We start from the raw sequence: 18,023 nt of genomic DNA on the forward strand, positions 1-18,023 counted from the left end.
ATAAATAATTTATTTGTAATCAAATAATTTTAATATTAGCATTCTCTTTATATTGATTTGAGAATTAAAAGTTATTTATAGATAAACTTATAATTATTACTTTTTCTATATTATGTTTGTTTTTATCGTCTCATCTTTGTTCTTCTTATTAATATTTGAGAGGTTCCAAGGTGTTTTCCGGTCTCAAGAAAAAGAATTCATATACGTGTGCTATGTAAATCTAAGAAAGCATATTATATATCAAATTGTGTCAAAGATGGTCTATCATAAAGTTGTCACAATATTGTTTTTTATTGTATTTTTCAACTATTTGAAAGTAAATTATTCTTTAATTAATGTCGTTGGCTACTATTTGTTGTAAAAGAAAATTTAATGAACAACATAATTTTTTTTATTCTAGTATTCTTTTAACATAATAGGATTTTTCATTAAGAAAATGTTTAACATAGATACCAATTTGTACTATAAATTCATTAGTGTCCTTGGTGGCAATTGAAATTGGTGGTTGTCATTTGTAATTTTGATTTTTTTTTAAAAAGTATTAATTTTATTTTATTTAAATATATTTTATATTTTATGTTCTTAGATGAATTTAAAAAACACATGAATACATAAGAGTATGAATTCTAATGCTAGTTAATATATATTTATCGGATGAATCTTAATTTTTATATTTGTCCCCCAGTCATTAAATCCTGGATCGGCCCCTGTAAAGGAATAAAACGAATCTAAAAGTTAAAGTAAACTTATATACTTTAAACATTTAAAAAAAATTCTCTCATTATTTTTCCATTAAATGAAATGCATAAATTCATCTAAACAGAACCTAAAACAAATTGAATGATTTAGGTTTCTCACATATTAAATGCATTAATTCAATTTTTTATTTAATACTTTCTTTATAAAATAATTAAGGGGGGTAGAACATAACTAACATGACCCTTATTCTTTTTCTACTTGAAATGCAAATACCTACACGAAGGAAGTAATTTCAAGCTCTGCAATACTGAGTTCTGGATCCTCTACCTCTTGCTTGAACTTCCATACTTCAATGCAAATTACAACTCATGCTATATTAAGGGGCTTTCGTGATTGTTCATATGGTTGCGTACACAACTAATTAATTGAAAAGCAAAATATGTTGGTTAACGAGTCTCAAACATTAAGTAATTAAAGCATGGTCGTGTTAATTTGATGAGCTGTGGATGAAAATGTAGTTCTAGCTATATTTATCACTTATAGAAAATAAAGGTTAAGTTGTGGGTTTTAATCCATACACCGACAAATATAGCAATTGATCCTTGTCTATTAGATGAAAGGAGGAGGAAGGAACTAAGTGATAATAATCAAATGGTATATTGCAGCATACCCCACTGGTGGGTTAACCGAAAATTAGGGTAAAGCTAATGGTGGGCCCAGATTTCTCAAACAGCATCCAACATAAATAAGATCATGGTCACGCATCCCTTATGAAAATGAAACATACAAATTAACTATAAGAAAGTGAAATATCTAGTATTAGGGCACATGGGCGTTTGTTCGGTTAACCTCGAAATTAATTTAACCCACAATTGGATTTGATCCCTTTATCTTCTTTCTATTCATTGATTAAATTGTTATTTTATTGTAGGTTTTCAAACCGAAAAGTTTTCCTTGTAAGTTCTAAGCATGTGACGTGATTCATCACTATCAAATGACTCCTTTATTCTTCTTTTAATATAATACTAATAATTTTGAAAGAAAAGGGAATTAAGAAACACTACAGTGATGCTGCTTCTTCTACAGCTTTGGAAGGGTCCTCTTGGAGCTAGCTCCACCAAGATCTCCGACAGAGAAAATCACATGGTATAGTGCAATCCGTACGTACATGTTTGTCTGGACTTGATTTGAGAATAATGTAAAATCCTTACCCATCTTGTTGGGAGAAATTTAAATTGTCAGAAAATATAAAGAAATAAAAACCTAGTTTGCTATCACATGGAGGAACTTTTCGATTTTTTTTAGATAAGCAACGATGTTTTTTTTTTTATTAAAGGCGTGATGACGATGATATATATGGTAGTGATAAGAGAATGATATAGTGCAACAATGGGTTCACAAAGCTTCTTCTCTTTCATTTCACATATACCGCGTATTTTTCCTTTTTTTATATTTTAATTTCCACCATAATATTTTGTCACATTTATTCTTCATATCTATTTATACTTTATTTTAGTTTGTTTTTTCTATGAAAAAATCCGACTGTACATGTGGGGCAAAAGGGTAGTTCATCCACACAATTAAGAGTTATCTTTTCTTTTTAAGAAGAAAGAAAAAAGATAGTTTTTTTTTTATTTGCTTCCAGCTGTTCATTGAAGTATTACTAGAAAGTTGACTTTTAACATCTTCATATTCACATCGGTGATGACAAAAATCGATGTTAAAAAATACACGGTGGTATTTTTGAAAATAAGATGTGATCATTAATATTGATTTTTATAAGTACTGACAATATCGGTTTTTAAAAAACTGATGTTATGTATGCTTAAATAACATCGATTTTTTTAAAAACTAATGTCGATATCCCCCTCTTAACATCGATTTATAAAAAATCGATGTTGTCTTTGCTTAGACAACATCGATTTAAAAAAATAATGTTGTTGAGTTTTTTTTATAAAAGAAGGGTTTTGTTCTGGCGTCCAAGCTCTTTTTGTATCGTTTCAGTTCTCACGTTCTCCTCCTCCTCCTCACTGCGCTACAACTTCCATTCTCCTCCTTCTCACGACTCTCACTCTTGCTCTCTCACTGTGACTCAACTCCTCGCGACGACGTGCCCATCGTGCCACCATTGCATTCTCGCTCTCTTACATTGACTCAACTCCTCGTGACGCGTCGTGCCCACCGTGTCACCATCACGTTCTCGCTCTGTGTCTCTCGTTCTCGCTCTCACTCACAGCTCTACACAATCTGGTTCTCGTTCCCGACCATGAAAGGTTAGTTTTATTTCTGTGTTTGGTTGTTTTTGTGTTTCTGTGTTTGGTCATGAAAATGTTTGTTAATGGGACTTTGTGCTGGTGTGAGAATTCTGCCACAGCCTTAAGCTCCCAATTTTTTTCATGATAGGAATATCATTGTTGGTTTTCAAAAATAGGTATATGCATTACTATGTCTTTCAACTCCGTGGCATGTACTCAACCAAACTCACATGTGTTGGTTTACTACTAGTAGGTAGGCATGCATATTTATTTTTAATAGTAACTTTAATATTGTAAATGGACTTTAGAAATGATGGATGAAAATCAACACAACTTGAAGGAAATGGCTAAGACAATGATGAAAATTAACAAAAAAAAAACCAGAGGAAATGTTCAACACAGTTCATATTATGGATTAGGCTAGAAATTTCAAGACTATTCTCAAATAAACATGACATGATATAATGCATTTGCTTATATTTGTTTGCTTGTTAAATGTAGTCTTATGGTGAAGTTAGTAGGTCATTTGTTGAAAGATGAAAGGATGAACTAGAGAATACTTGACGTCTATTAGACTGGAATGTCAACATGCATTGTGTTACATACAACCAAGATCTGGTGAGCCCAAATCTATTGGTTGGATGGACAGAACTCAGAGATTTCTATGGAATCACTGGAAATCATCAAGTGACCATGACCTAGTTTGGACACAAGTGTTTTTTCCTCACCATCTTCAAAAGCAATTCTGAACTAAAAGCTTATCCTAAATGACACTTCTTATACCACTAAGTTCCTAACTCAATCACTTTTAAAGTCTTACTGAGTGAGTACAAAGTGAATTGCAGCAGTTTAGTGAGTAATTAAACACTCCTTTGTCGCTAAAATTTTAAAATCATGTACATATCTAATATCAATTTAATATTAATTTCAGGATGTGTCGAGTACCATGTACTTATTTATGAAAGCTGCAGAATTCACTCGGTTGAACTTGGAAGGGATTACGAAGTGTAGGATTATTTATAATCATTTGAGGAAGATTACAAAAATTGGAAATGGATGGAAAACTTTTACACAATCACAAAATTTGCAAGCTGAAACTCAGATTATATTTGAGTTCCCAGATGAAACTTCTAACTTTGTTTTATTTTGGATTTTTTTGTAATTAGAGTACATTATACTATAGTATTATCGATTTGTAAATTTTTGTTTATAAATCTTGATGATATATATTTTGTGGGAATTGAAACATCCTAAACACATTTGTGGGAAATTTTTGTTTATAAGTACTCTTGGTGCATGATATATTTTGTTTAGAACTCTTAGCGATATATTAATTTGTGTAAATTTTTGTTTATAAGTTTTAGTGGTATGTTTTGTTTATAAATTTAACATATTTTATGAGTTTTATACAACTTTAAATGATAAGTTATCATATAAATAATTATAGGTTGATAATTAAAAAAATAAATGATATTAAAAAAATTAATTCAAAAAACAACATCTAGTTTTTAAAAATATTTGTTATTTTTTCGTAAAAAAATATTTTTAAATAATTAATATTAATATTAATATTTTAATATCAATGATTTTAATATCGATCTGATATTAAAACTCCTTAATAATCAATGTAAAAATACATATTTTCTAGCATGGAAGCGAATCCACCATGACAGATGCAGACATGCTTTTCCACTAGATGGCATTGAAAGTTGTGAAACTTCCAAATAAAACACACACTGATGCTTGTGTAGAACGAACGTAGAAAATATGAATGATACTTTTAGTTTAGAAAAGAATAATCTAATTTATCCTTTAACAATTTGTTATTTGTTTTAAATTTTTAGTAAATTATTTAATTTAAAAGAGATTGTGAAATTGTTTAAAATAGTTTGATTTATTTTCTCTTATAAGATAGGTTTATAATAAAAAATAAATCAATTATATCTAGCAAAAGAGTCATCACCCTAAATGATAGGGATCATATGAATAAAGAATTTACAAACATAAAACTTATAAGAAAGATGAAGATGTCTAAGGATTTATTAATTTATCATTAAAACTTGTAATGAAAATGTTTAAAGGTATATAAGTTTGTCCAAACCCTTATAATGATGATATATAAAACATTGATGAAGCTACTCTATATAATATATCACATTGTTTTACAAATATATCTGACAATATCTTTTAGATAAATAAATATTAAAAAAATCACCAAAGACAAAAATAATGTTAGTGAGATAGAGATAAGCTACAGGTATTTGTTAAGAGAAAAAAAAATAGTCATAAAAAAGAATGAGAAAAAAAATATTTTAAAATTGATGAAATTCACTATATTGTTTCTTATTTATTTTTGTTCATTTCTCTGTCCTGTTTTTCCATTTTATTTATTTCTCTTGAATCAAATACTTTTTTCATTTTATTTCTCACCTACAATTTTTACTCTTTTTTATTTCAATCTTTTCTTTTGTTTATCTTATAACTACCAAATAGAGCATAAACTGATATATCATGTATACCTTAGATGTGATCTTTTTTTAACCAAAAACCGCATCACGAGGGCCACGAACTGTCACAATAATTGGAAAATAGACCATGATGTAAAATGAAGAATTTTCGGCATATGGCTCCATGTCTGTGATTACAAGATTATTTTCATAAATTTATTTATTTTTTATAAGATTTTTTTAATTTTTAGATATATTAATTATTTTTTTGTTATATACTCTGAATATTTTTTAAACGCTAATAAAAAATAATTAAATAATTAAAAACTAATAATATAAATAATTAATATATTTAATATAATTATTTAAATTAATTATTTTTCTTAAATAAGATAAATTAGTCGAAAAAAATTTATAATTAGATACGGTGTAACTACTCCCGTGACCATGATGCAAAAGTATGAACCCTTGGTTGAACCTTGGAATTCGAGAGCATGGGGAAGGTAATAAACCCGTGCTTGAAACCAGACCGAGGAAAAACATCCGAAATTGTACTGCAATATATATAAGAAATGTTAAGCATCAACCATATATTATTCCATTCCTTTGATAGCACTATCACTCACATTTTCTTCTTTTGTAGCTCTAGAAAAAAAGATGGTGAGATCCACAAGAGCAGAAGGCCCAGCCACAATCTTGGCCATAGGCAATGCCACTCCTCTAAACAGTGTGGAGCAAAGCACCTATTCTGACTACATTGTACATGTGTATCAATGCCACAATCTTGACTACATTGTGCACCAAAAAGTGAGCACAAGATGAAGCTCAAAGAAAAATTCAAACGCATGTGTAAGATATATATCATATATGTATTCATTTTGTTTTGGTTTGCTCCTTCATTTTCTGCATATCATGCATAATGCACGTTATTATAGGTTCCCTAGAAAAATAATAATTTCACACTTATAAGAAAATTAATTAATGGCATTAAATTACATTGTGTCAATTTTAATTAATAAAATAGTATTTTTAAAATTATGCTTGATTAGAACTTGATATATATCAAGAGTATTTTCGAAATAAAACCCTATTAAATAAAAATATTTTAAAGATAATCTACTCAAATAAGAAAAAATAGTTGAGATTTATTCATATTTAAAAAAATAATCTTTTGTTGTTTATATTTGAGTCTAGAGAAAGTAGTCCAATATAATTATTTTTTTATCATAAATTACAAAATAATTATAAAATTTAAATATGTTATATATAAACATTAACCAAAATGAAAATATACTTTAGAGAGGGGCGAAGAGCTTTAAATGTGACTAAGTTTTGACCGAAAATTTAATTTTATAGCTGATCCAAAAGATAGAAACTTATGAAATATCTTAACATACCACTAAATAGCCTAAGACCCTAATTACGATAATAGCACAACAAAAAAAATGAACAGATTATAGTCTAAGACCATTTAATAATTCTTGGTACAAAACACTTGATTGAAATGCATTAATACTTTTTTAGGTGAGAAGTCAATGATTAAGAAGCAATACATGCACTTGACAGAAGAGATCCCGAAGAAGAATAACATTGGCGAGCACATGGCACCTTCATTGGATGCAAGGCAAGACTGGTGGTGATGGAAGTGCCAAAGCTAGGAAAAAAGGCAGCAAAAAAGGCCGTCGAAGAATGGGGTCAACCAAAATCCAAAATCGCCCACCTCATCGTTTGCACCACAAGTGGCAATGACATGCCTGATGCAGATTACCAACTCACCAAAGTCCTAAACCTTAACTCAAATGTGAAGTGTTACATGGTGTACCAACAAGGTTGCTTTGCGGGTAGCACGATTCTTCGCTTGGCCAAAGACCTAGTCGAAAACAACAAAGGTGCTAGTGTGTTTTTTCTTCTTTTCACTACTAGAAAATATGTTTTTTACGTAAGTTATTAAGCACTTTTAACATCGGTTATTAATCGATGTTGAAATTATTGACGTTAAAGTATCAACGTTAACATCAATTCTTTAAAAACCTATACTATTTTACGAAAAAACAATATCGATTTTTAAAAAAAATTGATATTGTTTTTTGGATTTTTTTTTAACATCATATCAGCTTTTTAATTACCAACCTATAATAATTCATATGACAGTTTATCATTCAAAGTTGTATAAACTCATAAAATAAGCTAAATTTATAAACAAAATATACCACTAAGAGTTATAAACAAAAATTTATACAAATTAATATATTACTAAGAGTTCTAAACAAAATATACCATGCACCAAGAGTACTTATAAACAAAAATTTCCCATAAATGTATTCATGATGTTTCAATTCTCACAAAATATATACCACCAAGACTTATAAACAAAAATTTACATATTGATAATACTATAGTATAATATACTTTAATTATAAAAAAAACCAAAATAAAACAAAATTAGAAGTTGCATCTAGGAATTCAAATATAATTTGAGTTCTAACTTGCAAATTTTGTGATTGTGCAAAATTCTTCCATCCATTTCCAATGTTTGCAGTCTTCCTCCAATGATTATAAATAATCATACACTCTGTAATCCCTTTCAAGTTCAGATAGGTAAATCCTACAGCTTTCATATGAGTACATGGTACTCGACACATCCTAAAATTAACATTAAATTCATATTAGATATGTATATAATTTTAAAATTTGGCATACATAAGAGTGCTTAATTATTCATCAAACTGCTACAAGTCACTTTCTACTCACTCGGCAGGAAAGTGACTGAGTTAGGAACTTGGTGGTACAAGGAGTGTCATTTAGGGTAAACTTTTGGTTCAAAGCTGCTTTTGAAAATGGTGAGGAAGAACACACTCTGTCCAAAGTGGGTCATGGTCACTTGATGATTTCCAATGGGTCCATAGAAACCTCCGAGTTCTATCCATCCAGCTAGTAGAGTTGGGCTCACCGAATCTTGGTTGTATGTAACATAGTGCATGTTGTCATTATTGTCTAGCAGATGCCAAGTATGTTCCAGTTCATCTTTACATCTTACATCAAATGACCTACTGACTTCACCATAAGATTACATTTAAGAAGCAAAATAATATAAGCAAATGTATTATATCATGTCATGTTTATTTGAGAATAGTCTTGAAATTTCTAACCTGATCCATAATATGAACAATGTTGAACATTTCCTCTACTTTTTTGTTAATCTTCATCATTGTGTTAGTCATTTCCTTCCTGTTCTGTTGATTTTCATTCGTCATTTCTAAACTCCATTTACAATATAAACATGACATTAAGTACATTTTTGTTAAACCAACTAAATCCACTAACTGATTCATGCTCAAACTAACTATGCACCATGCTTATCTAGGAGCTTATTCCGTGCAACTAATCTAACATGATATATTTGACATAACAATATGATACCAATAAATCTGCAAAACAACAATATGATACCAATACATGATACATTTGACATAACAATATGAGTTTGTTAGCACAAACACGGGAATAAAAAGAATTCTCATAAATTGTTATAGATGTAACTTCCAAACTAATAGAGGCTTCTCTAATACAACTTTTTTGTAGCTTTCTTAAGTAACTATTGCTGCAAAAGCTAAAAATAAACAATAGTTTCCCATCAGTTCTTTCTAATCCTTAATATCCTACAAAACCCATCAATCTGATTGAACATTTAGAAGTAAAAAGCTTCAAAGCCCAATGATACAAGTACCAAAAAATTGTCAAATAGTTGAAAATAATTGTCATACCTAAGAAACATGTTGAGGCAGGACAAAAACAAGCCAACTATAATGGTTATGGTAGTCTATATTAAGTATCTGTTACAGAATATGAACTTTCCTACAAAATATGAACTTTCCTACCATTATCTTTCCATCTTAGATTGTCTGTATTAAGTACCTCTTTTACAAACTAACCTCAAATTTCAATAAGATGTTATGCTAATGTTGTCGACCAGTATTCATGACTTTGGAAGCACCCTCTTTAGTGGTTATGGTAGTACATGAATACATTTATACTAACAATCATTAATCAATCTCTTTAACTCCCAAATCTTCATCATTCACAAAACAAAATAGGTTGTCATTGTAGCAAGCCGAAAAAATCACAGACAAAATTTACTACTACTAATCACCATTGGTAGTGGTAGTGGCAGTGATAATGCTAGTGGTGATTACAACACTGTTCCACCATGACCACCTACTACTAATAAGGTTCAACAATCAGCACAACCACAATCACAGACTAAAGAAAACTGAAAAGTTTCTCCTATAGTGCAAAAGGAGGAAGATACACACAATCCACAAAGCTTCGAGAAAAAAGCATATCGTGAGAGCGAGAGTCACAGTGACACCTAGACTATGAGCGAGAGTAAGACCAAGAGCGATAGTACCGACACTGGTTTTAGCGCCATGAAAGTGAGACCGAGAGCGAGAGTGACATTGAGAACTAGACAACCGTGAGTGAGAGTGAGACCGTTAGCGACACTAAAGACAATGGTTTCAATGTCATGAAAGTGAGAGTGAGAGTGGCAAAGGGTTCGAGGTTGCCAAAAGCATGAGGGAGACGAGTCATGAGGGAGAGGAATGAACTGCCAAAAGCGCCAAAAATATTATAAATAGGATAATACAACATCAGTTTTTTCTAAAAATCAATGTTAACGTGAGTTGGTTAACATCAGTTTTTGTAAAAACCGATGTTAATGAAGTCATGTTAACATCAGTTTTTGAAAAACCGATGTTAATCAACTCACATTAACATAAGTTTCTGAAAAACCAATGTTAACCAACTCACGTTAACATCGGTTTTTCAAAAAACCTATGTTAACAAAATCACGTTATTTATGATTATGCCACCATGTTTTCGTTTACATCGATTTTCTATAAAACCAATGTCATTCTAATAATGTTAAAAGTAAATTTTCTAGTAGTATTTTTTTAACAGCAAATATTAGTTGTTAATTACTCATTTAATTTTGATCCCAAATATAGAAAAATAAATATGACACACTAACTTATGACCAACCGACTTGGCTCCATATTTCTACCTACCTTAAATTAGTTAACCACAAAATATTTTTTTCCCAACGTATACTTGATTGGAACTTGGTATCAAGGATAAGAAAGAGTCATTGAAATTAATATCTCAATTAAATGAATGATATTTTAAATAAGATAAAGTTAGTTAAAATTTTCTTATATTTGATATCAGAAAAATATTTCTTTCTTATATTTAATATCAGAGGGAGTACTAATTTTTGTTAATGGATGAGATTCAACTCCACAATCTCTCTCCTTTTCATTTTCTCTTTACTACTAAGTTAACCTTGTAATCTCAGGTGCTCATGTGCTAATAGTGTGCTCAAAAATCACCATTTTTACTCTTTATGGCCTAAGTCATATTAATGTAGACAGCCTCATGGGACAAGCAATCTTTGGAGATGTTGTTGCAGCTGCGATTGTAGGGTCAAACATAATACCAAATGTTGAGATGCCCTTGTTTGAACTAGTGTGGACTTCACAAATAATAGTGCCAAATAGTGAAGGAGCCTTGTCATTTCACCTTCGTGAAGCTTGCTTGACATTTCACCTTCACAAGGATGTTCCTGAGCTTATTCCAAACAACATTGAGGATGTTTTGGATGAAGCATTTAAGTCATTCAACATTTTTTATGATTATAACTACATTTTTTGGATAGTTCATCCAGGTGGACTAGCCATTCTAGACCTAGTTGAAGAAAAGTTAGGGTTGAAGCCAGAGAAAATGCGAGGTAGTAAACATGTGCTTAGTGAGTATGGTAACTTGGCAAGTATTTGTGTGCTTTTTATCTTGGATGAAATGAGGAGAAAATCAAAAGAAACAAATCAGTCTTTCTACAACGGGTGAAGGGATTAAGTAAGGTGTTCTATTTGGTTTTGGACCTGGAGTCACTCTTGAGACTATTGTCCTTCGTAGTGTGGCACTCTAAATCCAAATATTTCACTAAGGACAAAAATATTTTAGCATGTACTTTTCTTTGTTCTTGTTTGCTTGTAATTTAACTAGTATGAGAGCACATGCAATGCACGAGCAAACTGATTAAGCTTTCAATTTTTTTTGTATTCTACATTTTCTACAAACCATTATGTTTTGTATCCATTATTTATAAATTTGTAGAATTAGAAGTAGATAATGCAATTAGAAGTCATTTTGGTATTTTCACTTATATACATCATGGAAGTCTCAAATTTTGAATTTAAATGAAACAAATGTACCAATAACAACATGCAAAGGATACCAAAAATTAATTACCTCCAACACAACCACAGAAATTGAAAGTTTCCCAAGCATGTAGTTTGCAAGGAATAATATGAAAAGAAATACATAAAAGTCAAATGTAATAAAATTGGAAATATATACATGTTTGTTATAATAAAGATGTTCAAATAGCTAATAACTTTACAAAATTATAGAAATATAATCTAAAGCATCATTTGTGGTATCATAAACCACCAAGAGTTATAAATAATGGCTAACATAGATTTGTACAAAAAAATTTAAATACTAATCCAAAATAGAACAAAGTTGTCTTCTGGATTTGGAAACTCAAAAATAACTTCTTGGCCAGGTTTCAAATTTTTTTCAGCTACAAAATACCTCTATCCAAAGCCTATTTTTGCAGTCTTCCTCCAAGAATCATAGACAATGTTGCATTTTGTAGTCCCTTCCAAATTGACATGTGTGAAATTTGAATTTTTCTTGAATATATACATAGAACTTGGCATGTCCTGAAATTAAGATTTAGTTTATGTGAGATATATTAAATATACAATATTCAATCCAATATTGTTTCTAAATTTCAAAAAGTCTTGAATCACTTACCAAACTATTGCACGTTACTTTATACTGATTCAACAGGACTTTGAACGTGACTGGGTTAGGATTTTGCTTATACAATGAATGTCATTTTGCTTATGTTAAGAGTTTCTTTTGAAGATAGTCAGCAGGAAAACTGATGATCCATAATAGGTCATAGTTAATTGATGATTGTTTGTTAATCCATAAAAATCTCTGAGTTGAGTCCAGCCAGCCACTATAGTTAGGCTTTGAAGATTTTTGTTGTATTTAACAGAGTGTACGTTGTCAGCTTTGTTTAGAAGATGCCAAGTATCATCTAAGTTATCTTTACATCTAACAGCAAAACTCCTACTAACCTCACCATAAGGCTACATATAAAATAAACTAATTTAAACAATACTGTAAAGTTACGTAAGTCTTGAATATTTGAGAATACTGTATAAATTGTAACCTGATCCTTAATGTGTACTATGTTGAACATGTCGGTTTCTTTTTTGTTAATTTTAATCATTAATTTAGCCATGTCTTTCCAACACTTCTGATCCTCATCCATCATTCCTAAATTCAAGCATAAATAGAGGATATACACATGTTGGATCAAGTGGCCTTAGAATAATTAAGAAAGGTATGAACGTGTCTTGACTAATTAAAAATTTATCCTTCTTAATGTTACTAGATTCAATTAGGCTTTACTACTAAGTTATGAGAAAGTAAAGAACAGAAACAATAACTTAGACAAAAGTAAAATGGAAATAAAAAGTGCACAACGGAAAAATAAAGAGTGTAGGGAAGAAGAAGACAAACACAAGATTTATATCGGTTCAGTCACAACCCGTGCCTACGTCCAGTCCCCAAGCAACCACCGGTTCTTAAGATTTCCAATAACCTTGTAAATTCCTTTATAAGCAAAGATCCACAAGGGATGTACCCTCCCTTGTTCTCTTTGAACAACCAAGTGGATGTACCCTCCACTTGAACTGATCCACAAGAGATGTATCTTCTCTTGTTCTCAGTATTACAACCCAAATAGATATACGCTCTACTTATACCACAAAGAATGTACCCTCCAATGTGTTAAGACAAAGAATTCTTAGGCAGTTAGTCCCTTGAATCTTTGTAAGGGGAAACAAAAGATATCTCAGGCGGTTAGTTCTTTGAAATCTTTTGTTTAAAGGGAAGAGGAAGAATCAAAAGAATTCTCAGGCAATTAGTCCTTTGAATCTTTTGGCAAGAGGGAGAAGGAAGAATCAAAAGAATTCTCAAGCAATTAGTTCTTTGAATTCTTCTGGCAAGAGAGAGAAGGAATGAAGAAGAAGAATAGCACAAGTTTTTGGACAATGAACTTTTCTTGAATAAAGAAATTTTTGAACAAAAACTCTTAGAAGAATGCTTTGAATGAATGAAAGAAATCTGAAAGTTGTTACTTTAAAATTCATGTCATGGTCACATATTTATATTCATTTGATGACTCAAGTTAAAATTCAAATTCAAAATAAAGTAGATTTCCTTCTTTAATAAAACATATTATGGTTGCACAAAAAGATTCAACAATACTAACCTACAAAAATGTGAAATACATCATACCTAAAAGATTTTGACTCTATTTTTATGCCAATTACATGAACCAAAACTTTTGGGTCATCCTCCCAAAAATTTCCATAACATGTGTGGTGTTACTCTGTTACATACAAAGTATCATCTACATGAAACCCGTTATGGTTGCACGAAAGAAATGCTCTTGAAAGCTCTGAATCTCCTTTGAAGAACCTAAGATGGAATTTACGGTTGCCCACATAAATAAACATTATCTCTCTTTGATCATAAATTTCATTTAGCCTTCTAAATTCAGGTCAACCTATGTAGATGACAATTGAGTCTTTGTCATTTTCAAGGAGTTGAACCTTTGATACCCTCCTTTGCTTATCGATCAGCTCCCAGTTTGTAAACACTTCATTCTTAAATGTTTTCCAAAACTTAGGACAAGCAAAGAGAGAGTCATATTTCATTGACATAGTAAAGAATGTTAAAAAAGTTGATTTATCAAAAATGTCATTTACATACTAATGTATCTTGTATAGGTTTTTGATAAACAAAAATAGCAAGTGTCGAAACAACTTAAGAGGCTATTAAGATTCATGATAAACATTTGAACAACTAAATTATAATCAAGCAGTAATGTAGAGTATCTTTTTTCATATGCACCAGAACCAAATATTATACTTTTCATTTTACTAATTTTTATCTGATTATGTTTAAAGGGTTATGTAGAATGATCATTTAATACTAAAGACATCTAGTAAAAATGACTTTGTTTTTTGCTTAATTTGTATTGTCTCTATTTTACAGTCAACACATGCACAATGGACTCAATAAAACCCAATATAATATGTTATACTAAGATAGATAAATAAATAGCAGCTACACTGTGCCACTGTGTGGAACTTTACTAATCTCAGATTATTCCAAAATGGAAGTATTAATTTGTTTTTCTCTTAATCACTGTTAGAATTTATCACTCAAGTCATCCAACAATCCTAAACAGTTCCATTTCTTTAATTAACTATTTTACATGTCAAGGTGGTGATTGTTTACATTTGAACAATACCAAAATCGCAAAGATTATACTCTGTTTATCGATGACATAGTAATTTACAGTGAAAAAAACTTTTTGAAAGCAATTTCAGAATCCTAATTTCTCATTAGAGTTTTTCTTACTGTAACCCTTAATAAAAAATTTGTGTATCCTTGTGAAATGACACAATAAAACAATATATGGTTCACTTTTATCGTTTCAAAAAACTATGTGAAATGAAATACATCATGAGGAAGAAGACATACCCGAAGGAAGAAATCGAATGTCGTGAACAGACCAATCATTGTGTCTCTCAGAAAATCGTCATTCCCTGGAGCATCAACCTTGGCATTCTTGTTTTTCTTTGTTGCTCTTTTTCCTGCACTTCGTTTTGCTCTACTTTTGAGAGTATGTTTCTTGTTCAAATATGCGCATTTTGACATAGAACTTATGAAGTGTGAACTTTTATTGATGCACCCATTGATATTCTTCTACACCCAATAGTAAGAGTGAAAAATCAAAAAATATCCTTAAGTATAACTTATACAGATTATCAATCCGTAATTCCATTATGGGTTCGCAATCCATAACACCATTAAGGATTCACAATTTGTAAGGTCATTACAGATTGGCAATTGGTAAGAATATTATGGATTTCAAATCCATAAGATTCTTATGGATTGTAAATTCGCATGTTTATGAATATTTAGAAAATGAAAGATTTAGAAATAAATCAAAAAGTGTTTGGAGTATAAGATTTTGAAGTGTTTGTTTGTTCAGCTACCTATTGGGCCAATATGCATTAGTGAGATATATTTGTTTGAGTCATTTTCTAGCTGCACCACCAAATTTATTGATACACCCATATCTAATACACCAATTACAGGAAATGCCCTTACGTATAGATTGGCAATCCGTTTTCATCCATAATGGTATAATCATGGACTTTGGAAACAATTATTTATATTGGTTAACATAAATTTTTCTTGCATCCAACATATCATTTTATACACACTGGTTAAAGGCAAAAACCGAAAATACACTTACAAATTATAGATACAAATTAGTAATCCAGGGCTATTTTTTTAAATTATGATATAATTTTATTCCATTTTTTATTTGGGTGGAGACAATATTAGGAATGCACCCACCTATTGTTCTTAGACAAAAAAATAATTTTTTTTAGGTTAAAAGTATCAATTTTTTCTTAACACACAAAAATTGTGAACTAATATACTGGTGTTGAAGTTTCTTTAACAACTTAATGAACAAACAAATGTAGCATGAATTGAATAAACTTTGAAATCCAAAGAATTTTGGAATTAAGTTTGCATGCAATGATCCTTAAGTATAGAACACAACAAAAAGACAAACTGCATATATCAAATTTTGTGAATATTTTCTTTATCGGCCCAGATTGATGTGTTTTGCTTGACCCTTTGGTTGTATACGTCTATTTTTAAAATTGAATCTAATTATACTACACTCTTTTCATCTATATTTCATCTATAATATTAGTAATGAAGAAGTCATTGTAAGTCATCTTCCTATGTATTCTTGTGCTACAACCATTATCCTATGACAGTATCCTGGATGAGTTGTATCCACACAATTTGTTACGTTTACATTACTAAATTTTTTTACCAAATACTGAAGTTCAAAACCCATCTACAAGTTGTTCAACTCAAATTGATGTGCTTTTAATTTACTTTTTGAAATGTTTATCTATACTTTGCTAGAAGCCATAATCCATTTGATTATTGTGTTATTAACGTTGTTGTTGTTATTAAGACTGGTAAAAATCATATAACTCAGTTACTAAATTGAATATTAATAAATCATGCAGATTATACAGTAAAGAAGTGGATTCAAAATTGTGAAGTAAAGTTGTCACTCATTATGAATAGTTAGTTAAAAAATAAATACATTGCTAAACAAACAACATTAACTCTTGAATCACATTACTTAAAGTCACATAAATTGCAATCAACTTGACATTAACAGAGTACATTAGTGTTAACCATCATTAAATATTATCTCCAATTTGATATCAAAATACAAAAGACAAAGTAAAGCAAAACAAAACAATCATCCCTACGTAACTCTCCTGCGGCAGCTACAGTCCACTCAATTGATATCAAATCTTCTCAACCTTGATCCTTTTCTTAAAAGATTTTAGTGGCAATTGCATTTCAGAAGATTGACTCTGCATCGGTTCAACACCATTTGTGTTCCCTTTTAGTCTGGAATTTTCATTAGTTTTAACATTTTCAAATTGTAAATCTTCTAGTACCTTATCTACACCTTCACAAATAGGTTGTCATTGTATTCGAGTTCCAAATACAGTTCCAATAGGAATCAAATCTCCATAATAATTGTTATGAACAACATTTTTCTTATGTTGGGTTGTAGACTCACTTTCATTTGGATTCAATTCTCTCATACCTGATTTGAAACAGTAATTGCATTTAGTGGGGGTTAACTATTCAGAATCCTTTGATAAATCAGTAGCTTCTTTTTTCACCACACTGACAATCATTTTCAACATCTGAAAACTTGGTCATCAAACATGACATAACCAATCCAATCAGTATATAATCCAAGTTAAGGTAACACATGCTTCCTTGAAAACACATGGTACAAATATAAGTATTTAGATTAGTCATAAAGCACCTAAGATTGGATGAAAGATGTGTCATCAAACAAACCTTCTTTGAATAACTTGATAATGGATAAATCAGTACAATTTTTTTTTACTCTAAAAGTTTTTTCAAACTATGAGTTGCATCCACTATTAACCTCAACTTTAATGAAGAAACACCCATCCACCAAATTAGTAATTTTCCTTGGAAAATTTTCAACAAGATTTCTTTATAACAGAAAATTGCATTGCAATGATGACATTTCAAATGAAACAACAATGTAACATATATTCATTACCTCTTAAAAAAATAACTAAAGTCACTATAAATTTAACAAACCTTCATGTATGTTTCAAACATATTAGCACATGACTTGCTAAAAAGGATGGTAGCATCCTGATCAAAAATCACAGAAGTCGTAGAATTTGATTCATCAATAACACAAACATTGATATGATACCTAAAAATATAATATAATCAAAAGACATAATTATTTCTTTGTTCATTGTGAAACCAATCCAACTTTACATTTAGTTGGAAAGTTATACAACTAAAG

General features: G+C 30.2%; 1 pseudogene; it reads left to right on the top strand.

Moving 5' to 3' along the window:
* The first annotated feature begins 1,767 nt into the window (after window positions 1–1,767).
* On the top strand, window positions 1,768–11,315 carry LOC114381573 (annotated as a pseudogene).
* The last annotated feature ends 6,708 nt before the right edge of the window (window positions 11,316–18,023 follow it).

This window comes from Glycine soja, chromosome 13, assembly GCF_004193775.1.
Source record: "Glycine soja cultivar W05 chromosome 13, ASM419377v2, whole genome shotgun sequence".
Lineage (NCBI taxonomy): Eukaryota > Viridiplantae > Streptophyta > Magnoliopsida > Fabales > Fabaceae > Glycine > Glycine soja.